We start from the raw sequence: 5,639 nt of genomic DNA, 5'->3' as shown, positions 1-5,639 counted from the left end.
AAATTTTATTTGCTCATTAAAGGAGCTTGTTGGGTATAAAATACCCCCCGACTGAAGTTTGTAAAAGATCGACCCTTCCAGGGCTTCTCTGGCTTCCGACCTTGTGTGGCGTCTCTCTGAACCCCCCCGACCGTCCGAGCTTCTGGACTTCTCCGACAATGAGTTTCTCCATCCATCTACCGGACTGCTCCAAAGGTTCTCTAGGCCTCACTGTCAGCTGACCTTCTACAGTGATCATTATTATTCTCCGAGCTCCTTCCGGACTTCATCAATATTCGAGCTGCTTCGACAAAGAGGTTTCTACGGTAATCAGACTCTATCCAAGTTTCTACGATGGTCGACTACCTTCAGGATTCCAACCAGGCTCCGGTGAGAGCCAAACTTCTACTACGAGCGGTCTACTCCGAACTCCTACAGCGAGGGTTTGCTCCTAACTTCTACTACGAGCGGTTTACTCCAAGCTCCTACAGCGGGCGGTCTACTCCGGATCTCTACTGTAAGCAAATTCTATTCAAGCCCTTACTGTAAACATATTTCTTCCGACCTTTTATTATAGGTAGACTTCAGTCGAGCTTCTTCGTAGCCGGATCCCAGACGAGCTTCTATAATGGGACGGGATCCACCGGCTAGATCGCTACTCCGAGCTCCCACGACAGTCGATCTTCGATCGAGCTTCTACAATAAGCGGCCTCCTTTCAGCCTTCTACAAGGACCAGACTCCGTCCGAACTTTCATAGCGGATAGATATCGGACGAACTTCTACAACGGACGGACTCCAGCAGCTGGATTTCTACAACGGCCAATCGCCTTCGGTGTCTGTCGAACCTCCCCAACACCAACCGAGGTCCACCACCGACCGACCCTCCGCCAGATTTCTCATGAAACTGGACTTCTCCGACAGATAATCTTCAGACGAGCTTCAACATTGGGCAAATCTCAGACGGACTTCCCTAGCAACCGGACCCCTACTGGTCTTCACCAACAGATAGTCTCCATCCGAGCTCCTACAACAGATGACTTTCGTCTGTAGCATTAGCACCTAAGGCATCTGACAAAGTAGACTCGTCAGTAGCCTCAAAAATATCTGAGCTTCTCCTAGATCGACAGTATAAAGAGCCATCCCTCTCCATCAAACATCCCAGTCGAGCTCCAGCCGACAGATCCGAACTCTCCGGCAAGTCACGACAATGGCCACCACCCTGCTCCACTCTCTGCAACAGATTTTGCATGGCTCCACTACTCTCTGGCAAGTCGCGACAATGGACACCACTCCATTCTTCATAACAAACTCCACGTGGCCCTGAACGACCCCTGACGCCACTACTCTCTGTAACAAACTCCAGGCAGCTCTGAACAGCCCACTACCAGGCAGTTACAGACGTCGCTGTCAATCAGTTATGCTTTTCGTCTATAAAAGGGGACCCCCAGATACGTTCTTCTCTAAGCTCTAAACTCTATCTCAAAACTCTACTAAAATTTCTACTCGAGCACTCCATTTCTGTTGAAGCAGAGTACTGACTTGAGCATTGGAGGATCTTGCCGGAGCACCCCCAACCCTGATTTAGACTTCCCTTGCAGGTCCCAACGGCGGTCGCGATCATCTCGACTCCAGCAACTCTGGCTTTGGCAGAATTCTGCACCAATAGAATTGGTGCTAGAGGAAGGGCCTGTGTCTTCACAGTACCCTTGTCTTTAAAGAAGTGCTCGACGAGACTGTCTCCGATCATCTTCTCAGATATCCTCTTCTTCTTCCCCTACTAGATCTCCACCCGATGCCCCTCCGAAAGGCATCCACCAGGCGATCCAGGCCTCCGCAGCCAGATCTCAGCGATCTCTGCAAGACTTGACCTCGTCTCCAGCTTCCCAGGCTCCTCCTCCTCCGGTAATGGCGGTCGACAGATTCGTCCGATGCCGGCCTGAAGGTAGAAAGGATCGACCGAGGACTCTGCCCCAACTGGAGCTGCCAAGGAGGGAAGAACAACCTGGAGATTGGCCTCCAATCGGGATCATTAACACCATCTCTGGAGGGCCCCGGAGGGGAGCGGCCAGTGGATCGGCCGGGCTGCCCAAGTGGCAAAAAACTGAAGGATATATAACCTTTACTGAAGAAGATGTCTGGGGGATCCAGTTCTCCCATAATGATGCGATTGTAGTTTCTTTAAATATTACTGATTATGATGTATGCTACATTCTTATTGACAGTGGAAGCTCGATCGATATTTTATTTTACGATGCATTCTCAAAAATATCCATCCCTGATGGTCGGTTAGGATCGATTAGCTCCCCGTTGGTAGGGTTTACTGGCGATGCTGTGCCAGTGGAGGGAGTAATAACTTCGACTGTAGTTGCAGGTCAGTATCCAAAACAATCCAAGGCGCTGGTGGATTTTCTGGTGGTGAAGGCACCGTCTGCCTACAACGCAATTCTCGACCGACCCGATCTCAATGCCCTCCGAGCTGTAGTATCGATCTACCATCTGAAATTGAAATTTTCTACCAGCCAGGGAGTTGGAGAGGTTAGAGGAGATCAAGCCCTGGCAAGGCATTGCTATAATATAGCCCTGCAAAGAAGTGGTCAGCTTGACCCTTGTCTGATTGATGGATTGGACACCCGTGATGATCTGACTGAAGAACGGGGTGGGCCAATGGAAGATCTTGTCTCAGTTCCTTTGAATGATGGGAACGAAGAGCATGTGGTGAAGATTGGCTCTAGCTTGGGAAAAGAGGTGCGGACATAACTTATTAATTTCCTACAAAAGAATGCAAATATTTTTGCTTGGGTTCCAGCAGACATGCCAGGGATCGATGCCGAGGTTATGGAACACCGTCTGGCTATTGACCCTAAACACCGGCCAACGAAGAAAAAAGTTCGAAGTCATGCATTGGAAAGACAAATGGCAATAGCAGAGAAAGTTGATAAACTCCTGAAAGTCAGGTTCATCAGAGAGGTCAACTATCCGAGCTGGGTTTTCAATGTGGTCCTGGTTAAGAAGGCGAACGGTAAATGGAGGATGTGCATAGACTTCAAAAAGCTGAATAAAGCCTGTCCGAAGGACAGTTACCCTCTGTCCAGAATCGACCAATTAGTAGATGCAACATCGAGCCACGAGCTTCTCACTTTCATGGATGCATTCTCTGGCTACAATCAGATTAGGATGGCACCAGAGGATGAAGAAAAAACCACTTTTATTACTAACTGTGGCTTTTATTGTTACAGGGTCATGCCCTTTGGCCTAAAAAATACAGGGGCGATATATCAGTGGCTGGTGAACAAGATCTTCAAAGAGCAGATCGACCGTAACATGGAGGTCTACGTGGACGACATGCTCGTAAAAAGTAAATCCTTGATGAACCACATCATCGACCTTGAGGAGACCTTCAGCGCCCTTCAAAAATACAAGATGAAGCTGAACCCAGACAAATGTGCTTTTGGAGTAACCTCAAGAAAATTTCTAGGCTTTATGGTATCAGGGTGTGGGATTGAGGCAAATTTGGAGAAGATTCACGCCATCCAGGAGATGACCGCCTCGAGGTTAATAAAGGAAGTTCAGCGCCTTACCGAGAGAGTAGCGGCTCTAAATCGCTTCATCTCAAGATCGACCGAGTGGTGCCTATCTTTCTTCCAGACCCTCAAGCAGTCGAAGAACTTTTGTTGGACCACTGGATGTCAGCAAGCATTCGAAGAGCTGAAGAACTACCTCGGCTCATCTCCACTATTGGCAAAGCTCGAGCCTAGAGAGGAGTTGTTCCTGTACCTGGCGGTCTCCCCTATGGCCCTCGCTGCAGTTCTGATTAAGGAAGAAGCAGGAACTCAACGGTCGATCTACTACATAAGCCGAGTATTGAGAGATGCCGAAACCAGGTATACTAAGTTAGAGAAACTAACTTATGCCTTGTTGATTGCAGCTCGATGGCTCCGACCTTACTTTTAAGGACACACCATAACACTGCTCACTGACCAGCCGATCAAGGCAGTTCTGCATCGAGCGGATGCCTCTGGGAGAATTACGAAATGGGCGGTCGAGCTCATGGAGTTCGACATCGACTATCGACCTAAGCCAGTGATCAAAGCTTAGATATTAGCAGACTTCATGGTGGAATGCACTATCCTGGAGGAGGCCAAGCTTGGATGAGATGGAGCCGATGACCCAAGGCTCCGACCGAACTCTCCTGAAGAAAAAGCTAATCTCCCTGATGGTTTTTGGGCCCTCTACGTGGACGGTTCCTCCAACATATCAGGCGTGGGCGCGGGCCTGATCTTGATCAATCCTGATGGAATTATCATGGAGTATGCACTGCACTTCGAGTTCCCTGCGATAAATAATGGAGCAGAATATGAAGCTCTGATTGCAGGACTAAAGGTCGCCAAAGAATTGGAAGTAGATCGACTTCAAGCCTACAGTGACTCTCAATTAGTGGTGGGATAGGTCAACGAAAATTATGAAGCTCGAGAGGACAGTATGGCCAAGTATCTCAAAAGGATAAAGGAGATCATCCCTACCTTCGGTAGCTTCGACATCAAGCAGATCCCAAGAGCAGAAGCTGAACTGCCTAAGGAAGTCTTCTTCGAAGTTCTGAGGTGCCCAAGCAGGGAAGAATCACAATCTGTGATGGAGATCAGCCATGAACCCAATTGGATCGACCCACTGGTTGCATACCTCAAGGATGGGGTCCTTCCTCCTGATGCAAAAGAAGCTCGAAAACTTAAGAACCAGACCTCCCGATATATCCTTTACGAAGGCAAGCTATACAAGAGGTCGTATTCCTTGCCCTCCTGAAATGTCTCCAGCCTTCTGAAGCCGACTTCGCCTTGAGAGAGGTACATGAGGGAGTCTGTGAAAGTCACCTAGGGGCCAGATCTTTATCCCACAAGCTGCTCTGTCAAGGTTATTACTGGCCTACCATGTACCACGACTCTGTCGAATATGTCAGAAGATGCGACCGGTGTCAGAGATATGCAAGTGTACAAAAGCAACCTGCCTCCGAACTGACACCATTGAGTGCCCCATGGCCGTTTGCGCAATGGGGGATGGATATCCTCGGGCCTTTTTCCATGGCATCCGGACAGCGAAAGTTCCTCCTAGTGACAATAGACTATTTCACCAAATGGGTCGAAGCTGAACCTTTGACAAAAATCACAGAAGCTAAAGTGCAAGACTTCGTCTGGAAGTCAATTGTTTGTAGGTTTGGCTTACCTAGAACCCTCATTACTGATAATGGATGGCAATTTGCTGGGGTAAAGTTTGTCGAATTTTGTGAGGACCTGAATATCTCCCATAACTTCACTTCGGTAGCCCATCCGCAGGCAAACGGTGAGGCCGAAGTGACTAACAGGACTCTGTTGCAAGGTATCAAGGTGATACTTGAAAAGGCAAAGGAAACTTGGGCAGACGAGCTTTATCATGTGTTGTGGGCATACCGAACTACTCAAAGATTGCCCACAGGAGAGACCTCCTTCGCCCTGGCCTTCGGGACAGAAGTCGTGATCCCGATTGAACTCAAGCTTCCGTCGGCGTGAGTTGTGGCATTCGACGAGCGGCGCAACCCGCAGGATCTCAAGGCTAACCTTGACTTGTTAGAAGAAAAGCGAGAAACAGCTCAAGTTTGGATGGCGGCCTACAAGCAGAAAGTGGCCCGCTA

The sequence above is a fragment of the Elaeis guineensis genome, chromosome 2, assembly GCF_000442705.2.
Source record: "Elaeis guineensis isolate ETL-2024a chromosome 2, EG11, whole genome shotgun sequence".
Lineage (NCBI taxonomy): Eukaryota > Viridiplantae > Streptophyta > Magnoliopsida > Arecales > Arecaceae > Elaeis > Elaeis guineensis.
This window is presented reverse-complemented; position numbering follows the sequence as displayed.